The sequence below is a fragment of the Protopterus annectens genome, chromosome 12.part0 (genome assembly GCF_019279795.1).
Source record: "Protopterus annectens isolate FY-2018-M chromosome 12.part0, PAN1.0, whole genome shotgun sequence".
NCBI lineage: Eukaryota > Metazoa > Chordata > Ceratodontiformes > Protopteridae > Protopterus > Protopterus annectens.
Genome location: NC_056746.1, coordinates 322,111,179 through 322,128,037, shown reverse-complemented (window position 1 = coordinate 322,128,037; position 16,859 = coordinate 322,111,179). Strand labels below are relative to the sequence as shown.

General features: G+C 47.4%; 1 protein-coding gene across 1 annotated transcript in view; it reads left to right on the top strand.

The window, feature by feature from the left end:
• Positions 1-16,859, top strand: part of RBBP6 (RB binding protein 6, ubiquitin ligase) — a 2,624,906-nt gene that overhangs the window by 243,130 nt on the left and 2,364,917 nt on the right. The gene's annotated exons all lie outside the window — the stretch shown is intronic.

The following is a 16,859-nucleotide window of genomic DNA, read 5'->3' as shown; positions in this document are numbered from 1 at the left end:
TAGGAGGCCCAGCACCAGGAAGGCCTACTCAGACAAATGGAAAAGGTTTTGCGCCTGGAACCAATCTAAAGGCCAAAATGCCCTTCAGCCTCACATGCCTCAAATTCTACAGTATTTAACTGAGATGTTGCACAAAGGACTTTCTTTTTCATCTATTAAAATCCACGCCTCAGCTATTTGAGCCCACTACAACACTGATCCAACCCTTATTTTCACATCCACTTCTAAGGCAGTTCCTCAGAGGGGCAAAAAACATTAGGCCCCCCCAGGAGAGCACCTACACCAACCTGGGACCTCAACTTTGTTCTGGAAAAACTTACGCTACCTCTCTTTGAACCAGCTTTCTCTGCTGATGTAAAGTTTGTCATGGAAGACTGCCCTGCTGCTAGCAATAACTTCAGCCAGAAGAGTCTCAGAGCTTCAGGCACTAATGGCAGTGGAACCTTTCCTCATTTTCCATCAAGACAGAGTTTCTCTACGAACTAATCCTTCCTTCATGCCTAAGATGGTATCCAGTGTGGCTTTAAATCAAACCATCCACTTACCCACCTTCTTTCCAAATCCACAGAACAAGGGAGAAAGACTCCTGCATTCCTTGGACATTCACAGGCAACTTCATTACTACTTGGATAAAACTAAGGTTTTCCGAAAATCTGACCAGCTCTTTGTATCCTATGCTGCAGCTTCACAAGGGAAGGCTATATCAAAACGGACCATTTCCAAATGGATAGGACATTGCATTCGTTTTTGCTATACCCATCATGGAAAACCAGTTCCTGCTACCATAAGGCCCCACTCTACCAGGGCAGCAGCTACATCGATAGCCTTCCTCAGGGGGGTGCCAACCAAGGATATTTTGGAAGCTGCAACTTGGGAGCTCAGTACACACCTTCACCAAGCACTACCACTTACCACTTTACTCTAAGACTAGAGCTGGCATCGCCACTGCAGTTCTGCAGGGCTTTCTAGCCTCCTCTAACCCTCTTTGACTCCTCCTCCCATCCTTAGCTTTGGGATTCTACCCAAGTGTGATGACTGCAGCAGGGTAACACGATGGACATAGTACAGTTTTGTACCTACGATAAATGTAGATGTTAGAGTGTATACCCTGCTGCAGTCCAGGTTACCCTCCCTCCATCCCCTCTGACCTAACTAACTAAATCTTTACAATACCTTTCTGATGAATTTGCTTACAGCCGGAGGGATGTTGTGTTTGTGATAATTTTTTTTAGATTAGTACTAATTACTGACCACCTTTTTGGGGGCACCTGACATCTGGGGCAAGAAAAACTGAAGAAAATGGTGTCGGATGCATTATATATACCCCTGGCGCACTGACTTCAGGGAAGAAGTGACAGCAACTGACGCCGGACCAAGACTTTGGAATTCAGGCCGACTGCGGGACCGCCTGACGACAAGATAACCCAAGTGTGATGACTGCAGCAGGGTGTACACTCGAACATCTACATTTATGGTAGGTACAAAACTGTACTTTCTCTGTATTCTGAAATGGCTTTGATAAGCCATCTGACTACCAATCTTCTGAAAAAAATGCAAAGATAGACTGCATAGGTCCAAAATTGCCAATGACACTTCCGGTAAGCTAGTCGCCAGTCCTCCTTTACTCAATGAGGGGACTTCGCAGCCCCTGATACCTGCTAATACAGATTCGGAGGCCTCTACTGAGACCCATTCAGAGTCCGCAAGTATGCCGCGAGATGTTTCTTCGACTGTGAAAGCTGCGGATGTTTCTACCTTGGATGGGTCCGGAGCCGCTGTGTAGGCACTGGCTTCTGAGGGTGTATTCGGACCTACCGATATTCGTATTAAACAGACAACTTCATTTTTAACTAAAACTACCGAGTTTCTCAGGCCCAGAGTTCACACTAGGGATAGAAAACTGACGTCCAAAGCACATGCTTAAGCTCCCATTCCACAAAAACAAATGCTTAGAATGGATGAAGACCTTATTACTCTAATTAGGGGAAGCCAGCCTTTCTCTGTTAAAAGACAAAGAATTGAATTGCCTTCTGATTCTACAGACCAGGCGTCCGATGACTGACCCTTCTGATTACCAGGACATACCCTTATCTACCTATGAGGGTTCAGATGCAGGGGAATCCATTCCCTCTGCCTCCCCTCCAGTTTTCTTTTCTTTCCCTTTTTCTTTTGGTGAAACCTTGCATACCTTGAGACCATTTCTGCTGGGAATGCCAGGACTATCCTCAGTCCAAAAAGAGACTCAAGGAATTTTTAGATTTGCCTCTACATAGGCCTCTAGCTATACCCCTTGTCCTGGATTTTGTAGATGTCTTCATGGAATCCAGTCTTACTCCTGACACTTTACCACCAGCTCTTGGAAAACCTGACCGGTACTACTGAGTATCTGACTCTCACAAATTTCTCTAAGAATCCTACTGCAGATCCAGAGACCTTTTCCCAGGGACCTAAAGGCATTAAGGCTACTACAGCCAAAAACCTTACCCCTTCGGACAGGGATTCTAGAGATTTAGACAGATTGGGTAAGAAGGTATACACCTCTGCAACTCTTGCCATCAGGGCTTTGAATTGCCAGTTTCACATGTTGAAGTACCAGCAACATATTATGGATCTAATTAAAAAATGTGTTGCTTCCAGATTGTGCAGAAAATAAAGATTTACAAGAGTTGATGCATTCTACAAACCAAGTTAGTAAACCTACTTTGCAGTGTGGATTTGATGCCTTAGAAGCATCTTGCAGAGCTGATGTCACTGGGTCTGTACTGAGAAGGCATGCTTGGCTGAAGGAACAAGTCTTGACAGACCATGTCAAAGCAAAATTACTAGATGCTCCACTAAATCAGGATAGTTTGTTTGGCACAAAAACAGAAGTTCTTAAAAAGATGGAAGAAAAAGCTAAATCTGTGCAAACTGTCAAGATTTCTTACAGGTGCAGCCACCTAGATTCAGTAGGCATTGGCCTTCAAAAATGGTCCTTTTCAGTCCCTCCCAGGCCTTCAGCCCAAACCCAGGGGAAACAGACCACTAAAACTACAGTCTCAGGGTATGCAGAGATCTAAACAATGGAATGTTCCCACCTCAAAAACAGGGAGTGGTAAGCCACCCCATTATGGAAAAAGTTCACAATGACTTTCCAATTATCCTTCCCAGCCATGCCCAAGTACTTGCACCCCTAGGAGGAAAACTCTCCCTTCATGCAAAAAACTGGATGTCCATTACTCCGGACCGATGGGTTCTAAACATTATATCCCAGGGATACAGATTCTACTTCCACTCACTACCCCAAGCGGGTTGCCAGACCTTCCTCTAAACCAGTGGGCAGAGGCTCAAAAACAAGTACTTTCCCTTCTCCATATCAGGGCTATTCAACCTGTTCCAGTAGAACAAAGGGGACAGGGTTTCTACTCCAGACTGTTCCTGGTGCCCAGAAAAGAGCTCTTGGTGCCCTATCCTGGATCTATCAATTCTCAACACCTTTCTGGTGGTCCCAAAATTCAAAATGCTTACATTGCAACAGCTTCTTCCTATGCTAACCAAGGATACCTGGTTAGTCACCCTAGACTTGAAAGAAGCTTATCTTCACATCCCCATAAGGGAGTCTTGCAGGAAATGTCTACTTTTCAGGGCAGGCTCTGTGCACTGCCAGTTCTGTGCACTTCCCTTTCGCTTATCTACTGCGCCCAGAGTATTCACAAAGTGCCTGGCTCCAGCCACCTCATACTGCAGGCAGAGAAATATTCAAATCTACCCATACTTGGACGATTGCCTGATTTAGGCAGGCAGTCAGGAATTACTACTTCAGCACCTGGCATTTGTAAAAAGACTTCTAACTTCACTGGGATACACCATCAACCAAAAGAAATCGCAACTGGTGCCCAGCCAACAAATTGTATTCCTGGGAGCAAGCTTGAACACAACTTCCCAGATGGAATTCCTCACCCCAGAAAAGCAGGTCCATTTGACAAACTACTTCAAACTAATGGCCACCAAAAGCCAGCTATCTGCAAGGAAAATACTGCAACCCCTAGGGTTCATGGCCTCATGCATTCTGCTAATTTCATATGCAAGACTGCATATGAGGAAACTTCAGTCGTCTTCTTCTTTCGGCTTTTCCCAGTTAGGGGTCGCCACAGCGGATTACCTGTCCGCTCATGATTGGCAGTGGAGTTTTACGGTGTCGAGTTGCCAGCCCGGCGCCCAACCTTCCACAGAAGGTGCACACACTCATGCCTAGGGCCAATTTAGTGTGTCCAATCCACCTACAGCATGTCTTTAGGAAACTTCAGTGGTACCTAAAAAGTCTCTGTCAACATTCTCAGGACCCGGAAACAGTGATTCCTATCGTACCTTGTCTAAGGGCAGAGTTCCCCTCGCTGCCCAAACCCTGACAACAGACTCCTCAGACTATGCATGGGGGGCTGACATGGCATGCAAATGCATTCAAGGCAAATGGAGCCCAGCACAAATTCCCCTGCATATCAGTCAAAAAGATGCTAGGTGTACAGAATGCTCTGACAGCCTTCAAATACCTTATCCTTCCAGGACAGCTCTTGATAGACAACACCACAGTTATGTGGTACATAAGCAGGGGCAAACTCATTCTTACCCACTCTGCAGGCTAGCCATGGCCCTGTGGAACACAGGCTTGAGCAACCAAATGCACCTACAAGCTCAATTCCTGCCAGGCAAGAAAAATTCACTTGCAGATGACTTGAGTAGAAGTCTACTGGACCCTCATGAATGGAAACTGGAACCCAACTCATTCAAACTTCTAATCCAGTGGTGGGGAACACTGGAGCTGGACCTTTTTGCCTCCCCCCAAAACCACCAAATTGAGAAAATTGTGCACCAGGAACCCTCGCAGCAGAGCCTGGAAGATGAATGCCCTATCCTTTACATGGGAAAACCTCTCAATTTATGCCTTTCCTCCTCTGCCCCTCCTCTCAGAAGTACTACTCAAGATCAAACAGGACAGGCCAAGGGCAATTCTTATTGCACCAGACTGGCCATGCCAGCACTGGTACCCCCTCCTATGCAGTCTGACAGCAGTGCCACCCTGGCACCTACATCAGACACCTTCCCTGCTGTCTCAGCAGGAGGGACAGATTTTGCATCCATAGCTGCAAACCCTAAACCTTGCAGCCTGGCTTATCCTCTGAAAACACGACCAACATCCCTCAGCAAACAGGTGCTAGACGTCATCTTTGAGGCCAGAAGGCCTAGTACTAGGAAAAGCATATGCTGAAAAGTGGAAGATATTGTTCTTGGAGTCAGTCTCAAGGAAAGGACACAGCTGTGCCCACCTTACCTCAAATCCTTGATTACCTAGCAGAGCTGCTCCACAGAGGCCTATCCTTCTCATCCATCAAGATTCATGCCTCTGCCATCTCTGCTCACTATAATACTGAGCCACCTCTCTCTTCTCACCCTCTCATCAAACAGCTCCTGAGAGGAGCTAACAATTTAAGGCCCCCTAGGAGAGCTCCCGCCCTGGCACTTTAACTTACTGGAAAAGCTCACATTTCCCTCTGTTGAACCTGCTGCTTCATCAGAGGTAAAATTCCTCTCTTGGAAAACAGCCTTACTTCTAGCTATTACTTCAGCAAGAAGCGTGTCTGAGTTTACAGGCACTAATGGTGGTGGAACTCTTCAATGTTACGTTGTCATTCTCGCCTTCATTCTTGCTGGATGGGTTCGGAGCCGATCCTCTGCTCCGACTCTGCCTATATTATAGCTCGAGAGCTATTTTTACCGGCTCGAGGCAGCCCTATATCCCACAATACCATGCGCTAACTCCCCAGATCTCGTTTGTCGCTTTGCGGTTGCCTTTTTTACCGGCTCAGGTCAGTAAAAGAAATTTTCAACAAAGTTTCTATTTTTTGAGGTAGTTTATTAGGTTATTTTCCCTACTTTTGTTCCCTATCGATATTATTACTTAATAGTGTTTGTTTCGTAAGCCCTTCCCACCCCTGTAGTTAACTTTTATAATCAGGCCTACAGGCTTTAGTTTTTCTATTTACTCACCCCTGTGTGTGTGGTGGTGTTCTAGTCAGCCCCCTCATCTCCCCCTTGTGTGTAAGTGAGTGAGTGTGTGTGCTGATTGAGTGACTGTCTTTAGGGCAATGTCCAAAGACGTTAAGGTCTCGGGATTCAAGAAGTGTGACTCGTGCTGTCAGAAAATGTCTCTGACAGACGGTCACACTTCTTGTGTCTATTGCTTGGGGCCTTTACACCTGCAGGACTCTTGTTCCGTTTTCACGGTTTTAGTTAGAGTCCTACAGGAAAGGCGTAACAAGCTCATCTTAAGGGGCTTGTTAAAGCCTGATGACTCCCCGTCCAAGTCTGGCTCGGGGAAGTCATCAAAAACCGCCAAACCCTCTGCTCCAGCTTCTGAGCCGAGGGCTGGTGTCGAGATGGTTCCGACCTCTGTTCCGTCTGGCTCCGAGGCGAGCAAAGTAGGTTCCGCTTCGATGGGCCGACCCCCGCGCGCAAGCGCTCTAGGTCCCCTTCTTTAGAGTCCATCAGATCGGCTCCGAGGTCCCCCCTCCTATCCGAGCGGAGTCCTAGGACTCATTCATCGAGGTCTTCCAGGCTCTCTGACCACGACATCGAGAGGGTGGTCAGTAGACTCATAAAATCTCAGGCTCTGGCCCAAATGCTTCAGAGCCCATCTCACCAGACTGTGGCTCCTTCGCTACAGTTATCCATTCCTCCTCCGACTCATCTCTCGAGTTCGGAGCCGGAGTTCGTCGGAACCGTGACCTTGCCCACGTCGGAGCTGGATACCTCCTCCTTCGGCTCGGGTGTCGTCTGCTCCAACCTCTTTATTGGTTCCGTCCGTGGAGAGGTCCGGGCGCCGGGACTCCATTGTCTGTTCTGAGGGGGCGAGTGGCATCGGACCCTTGTCCGACCCCGCTCTCCCTCTCGGAGCTTCAGCTCTGGTTAGTTCGGCCCCAACATCATTCTCTGAGCCTTCTCTGTCGGTTCCGAGGGCGGTTCCGGCCTCTTCGGAGCCGGGGCTACCTTTGGTGTCTGATAGGGGAGCCTTCGAGGTGATGAGGAGTGTGCTGGACCCAGTGTCCACTCCAAGGTTAAGTTTTGCGGCTCCTTCCTCTGTAGTGCCTGTTACGGTCTCTGGCCACCCTCCTATACCCGACAGCAGAGATCCAAAGCATAGGGTACCCACTTTGGGTGTCTCCTCCTCTTCCGAGGGCTCCCCTGAAGTTTCAGGGGAACCCCCTAGGAAAAGAAAGTGCAAGAGGAAGCACATAGACTCCCCCGAGTCTGTCACGTCGGACACAGACTTGGATGAGTCGGAGGGTTCCCCCAGATCCTCCTCTGAGGATGTCTCCTTTTCAGACATCCTGGAGATCCTAAGACAGAGGGGAAATTGGTCCACTCTCAAACCTTCCGAGGACGAGTCTGTTTACCTTGACGCCTTTGGATCTCACCCTTCCACCTCCTGGGTGTCTCCCCCTTTCGACCCACTAATGGAGGTAGTGGCTAGAAAGGCGTGGGCAGCTCCTGATTCAATGGAACCTTCCCCTAGGAGGCCTTCTAAATTTATTTCTGCACCAGATGAGAAATCCTTTCTCACCAAAGGTGTTTCAGTTGATGCTATGGTGGTAGCAGCAGCCACTAAGAAGGAATTAGCTGATCCTGTTCATCCTCCTAACAGAGTCCAGGACCATGGACAGGTACGACAAGCGGACCTTTGCTTCAGCGACATTTTCTATGCGATCGCTGAACTATTTGTCATTTCACCCGCCTTCAGAGAGACTTGCTCACAGAGCTGGGTGAAAACGGTACAGGATCCTTCTGCTGCGGGGTTTAAGGACAAAATAAACTCTCAGCTGGCTACCCTGAACTCCATTGTTAACTCCTCCATGCGGCTAATCTCTTATGCAGCCGATGGAGCGAATAGGGCCGCTGGCACAGGCGTTGCGTTGAGACGTCACGCTTGGATGCGACTCTGTAACTTTGCTGACCCCTTCAAGGCGTCCTTCACCAACACCCCCTTTGACGGTTCGGAATTGTTCGGGCCTCAGGTGAAGAATACCCTCACCAGATGCGAGCAAGATGGTAAGACTCTCTCTGCCGTGGAGTCCGTTTTCCACGCCTTCTAGACCTTATCCTAAAGGACAGAGGGTGGAAAGATGTGGTTCCAAACCATAGGGAATCGCCTGCCGACGTGGTGAATTTCCCCTAGAGGCAGAGGGGAATAATAACATCGCCGCCCAGGGGCAGAGGGGTCCACAGAACCAGGGTTCCAGGGAATCTTTCCTGACCAACCCTTTCAGCATCCCTGAGAAGCTGCCCGACTGTCCGCCTTCGGAGGCAGTCGGGGGAAGATTATCTCTGTACCCGGAAGCCTGGCAATCCATCTCCCAAGACACATGGGTACAGAAGATCATATCCGAGGGTTACAAAATTCCTTTCACTTTCCCTCCGGTACAACCGCCAAAACCCCTACCAGACGTACCACCCGCACAAAGGGGTCAGGCTCAGCTAGAAATAAAAAAGCTGTTAAGAGTCATCCAGGCAGTCCCAGCAGTTCAGTTAGGATCCGGAATCTACTCCAGATTCTTTTTGGTACCAAAAAAGACAGGATATTGGAGACCCATTTTGGACCTCAGCAGGTTAAACAATCATGTATTAAAGACAAAATTTCGGTTGGTAACACTGCAGTCCATTCTACCCTTTTTGGGCAGACACAACTGGATGTGCTCGTTAGACCTCCAGGACACGTACTACCACATAAAAATACACAGGTGCTCCAGGAGGTTTCTCCGCTTCCGGCTGGGAGTCTGTCATTTTCAATTCAGGGCCCTGCCCTTTGGTCTCACCACAGCCCCACGGCTCACCTGAGACAGAAAGGATTCCAGGTGTTTCCATACTTAGACGACTGGCTCATTTCTGCTACCACCAAACAGGATCTCATAATGGCCAGGGATTACACTATCCAACTTTGCAATAGCCTGGGTATTTCTATAAATTTTGCAAAGTCCTCCTTGTCAATGTATAAACTTTATAGGCGCCGTATTAAACACCACAGAAATGTCTGCAACATTACCACCTCAGAGTGACAGACATAAGGCGGAATGTTCAGCTTCTGTTTCAGCCCAGCAGAGTCCAAGTCAAGCTAGTATTGAAAGTGTTGGGCCTCATGGCGGCGGCGATTCTTCTACTTCCATTAGCCCGCTTCCACATGAGACTCCTTCAGTGGATGCTGTTTTCTCAGTGGTCCTTTCAACAGCTGCCAATGACCCACAACATTTTGATAACACCATCTTGCAAGAAACATCTCTCCTGGTAGATGGTTTCCCCTTAGCTTTTTCAGGGCAGACCCTTTGATGTCCTTCATGGATGCATCTGCAGTCATAACAAGTGGGTTGTCCTGTCGTCAGGCAGCCCTGCAGTCGGCCGGATTCCAAAGTCCGGGTCCGGCTTCGGCTGATGTCGCACTCCACCCGACGTCATCTCTGTTGGTCTTCGGGTATAAAAGCATCAGCCGACGCCATTTTCCTCAGTCTTTCTTGCCGCGTGGCGCCCGAAGCAGAAGCTGTTCGCAAGTGCCGGTCGGTCGGATCCAGAGATTACTTCTACGAATACTACTTGAAGACTTCTAAAGCTAAGTACCCGTTGGGGACTCTTTCTTGCCTCAGCCGATGTCAGAAAAAGTTAACAATTGTTTAACCTGTGGGAAACAAATACCTCATAAAGATTTCCACTCTTACTGTCTGCCTTGTTTAGGCCCAGCCCACGACGTAGCAGCCTGTTCGGCCTGTGCCTCTTTCAACCGACGAACGCTTAGGCGTCGGTCGGAGTTTGCAGAACAGTTTTTCGGTTCTGATTTTGCGTACATTATGCCGTCGGATCCTCCGACTACCCCCAAAAAACGCAAAGATAAAGACCGACACTCGCGGTCCGCGGTTTCGGCCGAAACCACGGTAAAGCAAATCATGAGTGTCTCTGTTTCGGCGAAACCGAGAAAACTGCTCAAGGTACAGCTGAACCTATTCTTACAACTGAGGCCCCTGCTACAACTCTTGAATCGACCTCAGAAATTTTACCCACTACGGTGGTTGACTTATCAGACACCATCCCCTTGGATGTCTCTACCCCAGCACGTGGTGCTGCTAGGCCTCCAGCTGCCATGTCCATTAAGGCCTTCGCCAGGGCTAAAGCAGCCAAGACTACTAAAACAGTGCCTGTTAAACCCCCCACATCCAGGCCCTCTTCTAGTTCTCAAATGCTTTCTTTGGCAGAAGATTTAATTTCTTTAATTAGAGGATCTCAATCTCACCCAGACAGGGCCTCTCAGCCCCCAGAGAAGAGACCTAGGGCAGAGCCCCCTGAGCCAGTGTCCTCTGATGATTCTGCTGATGAATCAGACATAACTGACCAGCCTGAGGCTCCCTTCTCCAATTTTGAAGATTCTGATACTGAAGAATCCATTCCAGCTGCTTCCCCACCAGAAGAATTCTCCTTTGGGGAAACCTTGCATGCCATGCGAGAGCAGTTCCAGTGGCAGCAACAGGATTTTTCAGACTCCAGAAAAAGACTTGGGACCTTTCTGCACCTCCCACAGCACAGGCCCTTAGCTATACCTCCTGTTCTCTCTGTGGTGGATGATGCTTTCAATGATGTTTGCTCCGCTCCAGATTCTTTACCCCCAGCCCCTGCCAAACCAGACAGATTTTACAGGGTGCCAGATACTCATCACCACCTTTACAAGGCCCCACTTGCAGACCCAGAAACTATATCCCAGGGTCCCAAGGCAGTAGCCGCGACCACAGCTAAAAACCCTATTCCTTCTGAAAGGGAAGCAAGGTCACTAGACAGATGGGGTACAAAGGTCTACACTTCAGCTACTCTCTCAGCTAGAGCTTTAAACTGTCAGTTTCACATGATACAATACCAAGAGTTTATGCTTGATCAGTTAACTAAAAACTAACCACTGATGAATCTCTTGATAAGAAATATGTATTAGAGATGATAAATAACATACAACAGGTTAGCAACCATTCCTTAAAATGTGGCTATGATGCACTGGAGGCTTCATTTAGATCAGCCATGACAGGCACAGTGATAAGAAGGCATGCATGGCTAAAGGAACAAGCTTTACCGGATCATGTTAAAGCTAAGTTGCTAGATGCTCCTATGGACAAGACAAGTTTGTTTGGTACACCTGCCCAGCAGGTTATGAAGAAAATGGAAGAAAAGGCAAAATCTGTTCAAACTGTTAAAGATTTCTTGCAGGTTCAACCCCAAGGTTTAGCAGGAACTGGCCTGCCAAAATTGGTCCTTTCCTGACTCCACAAAATTTCAAAGGGGCAGGAATAGGCGTTCCAGAGGCAGAAACCAATCCAGAGGAGGTGCCTACAGAGGACGACAGTGGCAAGGTAACAACAGAGGCACAGACACAGCCACTGCCACTACATCAGCACAACCACAGTGACTTAATCCTAAATCCGCCTACCAGGGAACAAATAGCAGCTCCTCTAGGCGGAAAGTTAACCTTATTTTCAAAGAACTGGCACTACATAACAAAAGACAAGTGGATTTTACAAACCATAGATCAAGGTTACCGGTTTCACTTCCACACTTTACCAGTCAAAAGAGGAATGCCAAATCTACCTCCAAATCAAAAACAGAGGCTCTACGCCAGATAATGGAGTTAGCAAACATGAGAGCTGTGGAAAGAGTGCCAACAGCAGAACAAGGAAAGGGGTTCTACTCCAGACTATTCCTAGTTCCAAGAAAGGAAAAAGTTGGAGACCAATTCTCGACCTGTCCACCTTAAATACATACATCATTGTCCCAAAATTCAAAATGCTGACCCTACAGCAACTTCTTCCCATGCTGGGCAAGGAGTCTTGGCTGGTAACTCTAGATCTCAAGGAGGCATACCTGCACGTCCCCATTCGACCAATCTGCAGAAGATACCTCAGATTTCTTGCAGGATCAGAGCACTATCAATTCTCAGCATTGCCCTTTGGCTTATCTACTGCCCAGAGTATTCACAAAATGCCTGGCATCAGTAATCGCCCATTGCAGACTACAGGGAATTCAAATTTACCCATACCTGGACGACTGCCTGCTACAAGGGGACAACAAAAGCAAGCTGACAACAGATTTACAAAGGGTCATTTACTTGCTACAAGGACTGGGATACACAGTCAATTTACAAAAGTCAAGGCTGATACCATCCCAAACAAGGACATTCTTGGCCGCGGGATTGGGCAGAGTACAACAAATCGCATTCCTGACTACAGAAAAACAAAAGAACTTCCTCTTTACTTCTTGGCACTAACAAAACTGAACAAGTTAACAGCAAGAAAAGTTCTGCAGGCCTTGGGCTTCATGGCATCATGCATAATCTTGGTCCCATTTGCCAGACTACATATGAGGAAACTACAGTGGTACCTAAAGAATTTATGGTCCTAACACAGACACAGTCTAGAAACAGAAATCCCACTAATTCCATGCTTAAAACAGGAGTTCCTATGGTGGGCTCAGGCATGCCAGTCAAACCCAGGCCTACCCTTTCGCAGATGTCAACCAAGCCAGACCATCACAACAGACGCTTCAGACCTAGGATGGGGGCCCACATGCTGGACAAATGCGTGCAAGGATTGTGGACACAGGATCAACTTCACCTGCACATCAATCTAAAAGAAATGCTGGCAGTAAAACTGGCAATCCAAAAGTTCAAACCATTTCTCAAAGAGGGCCAGTTGATGATAAGGACAGACAACACCACAGTCATGTGGTACATCAACAAACAGGGAGGCACTCATTCATACCCCCTATGCAGAATGACCTTGGAGCTGTGGACCGTGGCACTCAGCTACAACATTCAGTTACAGGCAATATTTGTACCGGGGAAAGACAATACTCTAGCAGACAACTGGAAAGGCCTAACAGCATATGCATTCCCACCTCTTCCTTTGATACACAAGGTACTACTAAAAATCAAGGAAGAACGTCCAAGGATAATCCTGATAGCTCCAAACTGGCCAAGACAACACTGGTACCCACTACTGAAGAGCATGTCTCGGAACAATATGTGGCCAATACCCCTGATGCCTTTGATGTTAACTCAGAACAACTACAGCATCATACATCCAAACCTAAAAACGCTGCAACTGACTGCATGGAACATCACATAGCAGCAGCTAATCCAGAACTTTCCCAAAGAGTTAAAGACATTATTCTTGAAGCACGCAGACCTTCAACAAGAAGGAACTATGCTGGAAAATGGAAAAGGTTTGTCATTTGGAGTACGGAAAGAGGAAAAGATGTGTCAAACATAGATATGCCTAACATTCTGGAGTATCTGGCGAACTTCTTCATTCAGGCCTGTCCTACTCCTCCATCAAGATACATGCATCAGCTATTTCAGCAGAATACAGCTTTGATCCACCTGTTTTTCGCACCCTTTGCTCAGGCAGTTCCTCAGAGGAATCAAGAATGTAAAACCTCCAAGGAAACCACCATTACCAGCTTGGGATTTAAACTTTGTGCTAGAAAAGTTGACACTATCACCCTTTGAACCAGCAGCAACAGCAGACCTACAACACCTGTCATGGAAAACTGCTTTCCTACTGGCAATTACTTCAGCAAGGAGGGTTTCAGAACTACAGGCCTTAATGGCAGTGCAACCCTTCCTAATCTTCCACCAAGATAGAGTGTCCATGAGGACTAATCCTACATTTATGCCCAAGGTGGTATCCAGAGTGTCTTTAAACCAGGCAATCCACCTACCTACCTTCTTTCCCAACCCACAAAACAGAGGGAAAGAATACTGCATACCTTGGATGTACATAGACAGCTACGCTACTACTTGGACAGAACAAAAAATAGCAGAAAGACTGACCAACTTTTGTAGCCTATGCAACAGGAAGGGAAGGAAAAGCTATTTCCAAACAGACAATCTCCAAATGGATAGGAAATTGCATACGATACTGTTACTCCTTCCATGGAAAACCAATTCCACAGAACATAAGACCTCATTCTACAAGGGCAACAGCCACTACCACAGCCTTCTTACGAGGAGTGGCAACCAAAGACATTATTGAGGCGGCTACTTGGACCTCCGTGCATACATTTGCCAAGCATTATAATTTGCCTCTATATTCCAGATCCCGAGCAGGGTTTGCCACTGCTGTACTGCAAGGGATCCTAAACACACCATAATCTACTTTTATCCTCCTCCCTAGTTGGCTATGGTATTCTACCCACTTGTTATGACTGCAGATGCATCCATGAAGGACATAGTACAGTTTTGTACCTACCATAAATGTAGATGTCCGAACTGGATAGCATCTGCAGTCAGGATTACCCTCCCTCCTTCCCTCTGTGGTACTCCTAGGGTGTTTACCCTCCTAATAGCTAGCTGTTGGGGAGTCTTTTATGGTGTATTTGTTTGTATATATGTACATATATGCTTATTGCTGTGTTTACCTCTATCTATTTGGAAACATTGGCATCTATCCAAATTTTTAGCCTGCAAGAGGGCTACTGGCATCTGGGGCAAGAAACACTGAGGAAAATGGCGTCGGCTGATGCTTTTATACCCGAAGACCAACAGAGATGACGTCGGGTGGAGTGCGACATCAGCCGAAGCCGGACCCGGACTTTGGAATCCGGCCGACTGCAGGGCTGCCTGACGACAGGACAACCCACTTGTTATGACTGCAGATGCTATCCAGTTCGGACATCTACATTTATGGTAGGTACAAAACTGTACTTTCTCCCCCCTCCAGTTGCCACTGTCACAACGGATGCCTCCCTGATCGGGTGGGGGTGGGGGAGCATTATCAGGGCAGGACGGTCCAGGGCACTTGACAACAGTCAGAATGCCACCTGCACATAAATGTCCTGGAGATGAGGGTGGTGCTTTTGACGTTGCAGGCCCTTCAGAGCTCTCTTCCCACGGGGACTATAGCAATTCAAACGGACAATATGTCTGTGGTGTGGTACATAAACAAGCAGGGCGGAACAAGGTCCTACCCCCTCTGTCGAGAAGCACTCAGACTTTGGCAATGGGTGATTTCATCTCAACGGTTTCTGATAGCAACGCACATCCCCGGGAAGTCCAACGTCATAGCAGACAGATTGAGCAGAACTATCCTCATGCCTCACGAGTGGTCTCTAAATCAAGCGGTAGTAGACGGAATTTTTTGGAAGTGGGGCCAGCCTTGCTGCGACCTTTTTGCAACTCCGCAAAACAGCAAGTGCCTCAACTTCTTCACACTTATTCCTCTACCAGGCCAGCCCCTCAGAGACGCTCTTGTTCACGTTTGGCCCCGGGGTCTTCTTTATGCCTTTCCATTGATCCCGCAACTAATTCAGAAAGCAACCGCATTGAGATCCAAAATGATCCTCATTGCCCCGTTTTGGCCTCGACAAGTTTGGTTCCCGTTCCTGCACAAATACCTACTGGAAAAGCCTTGGCATCTGGAACCCCTTCCAGATCTGTTGACCCACCTCACGGGCAAGCTGAATCAGTCTCTTCATTCCATCAACCTCACAGCTTGGTTGCTCCACTTCCAGCCATAGCCAGGCTTCCCCTTATTTCTCCTCCTGTTCGTGATATCATTCTGGCTTCCCATAAGTCCAATACTAGGAAGACTTATGCGAGTAAATGGAAGCGTTTTTCACACTGGGCACAAACTAGATCCTTTCCATGCACCCATTCATGAGGTTCTAGACTTTCTGGCGGAGCTTTTTCATTCGGGGTCATCATCTGCCACTATCAGGGTACAATTAGCGGCCATTGCTAATTTTCATGTAGGACTCTCAGAAGCAAATATGTCCCACAAACTCTGTAAAGCCTTTCTCAAGGGCATATTGTTGCTCAGACCTCCAGTTAAAGATCCACCCCCACAATGGGATTTGAATTTAGTTCTAACCTCACTAATTCTACCCCCTTTTGAACCGGCAGCTTCTTGCTCCCTCAAACTTCTTTCTTGGAAAACGCTGTTTTTAGTAGCTATAACATCTGCCAGAAGGGTATCGGAACTTCAAGCCTTGTCTGTCCGTCCTCCCTATTTGGTTTTTCATAAAGATAGAGTAACTCTCAGAACAAACCCTTCCTTCCTACCAAAAGTGTTATCGGAAGCAAATCTAAACCACTCCATTGATTTGCCCGTCTTTTTCCCAGACTATACCAACAGGGCTGAACAAAAATTACATTCATTAGATGTTCGCCAATTACGGTATTACCTAGACAGGACAAAACAATTCAGAAAGTCAGACCAGCTCTTCCTCTCATGCTGCAGGCAAGAAAGGGCTTCCGGTATCGAAAGTTACTCTTTCCAGATGGCTGACATCTATTATTACCTTGGTCTATGAGTTGAGACGCAGGCAACTACCCTCTAGGCCTAAAGCTCATTCAACCAGGGCACTATCAACTTCAATGGCTTTTCAAGCAAGGTTACCTCTAGATGCCATTTGTGCAGCAGCTACATGGGCGTCCAAACATACCTTTATTGCCCATTATAAGCTTGATCTAGCCTCCAGAAATAGAGCTGATTTTGGTTCCACTGTACTCAGGAGTCTGTTCCATTGAGCCACCCAGGACTAAGATGCTAGGGACGCTGCCCCATCCAGCAAGAATGAAGGCGAGAATGACAACTTAACATTAAGAAGTTATGTCTTACCATAACGTTCCATGTTAGTTGTCTTCTTCTCGCCTTCTTTCTTGCGTCCCTCCCTCCTGCCCCCTAGCCTGGATAGACTCGAGGTTCTGAGTCCTTCCATTTCTGGAGATACAATATGTTGCGTCTTTCCTGGTATCCTTAGTGTTACTAGCAGGTAATCTGTACTCGTAAAAGAGGATTATAATATTA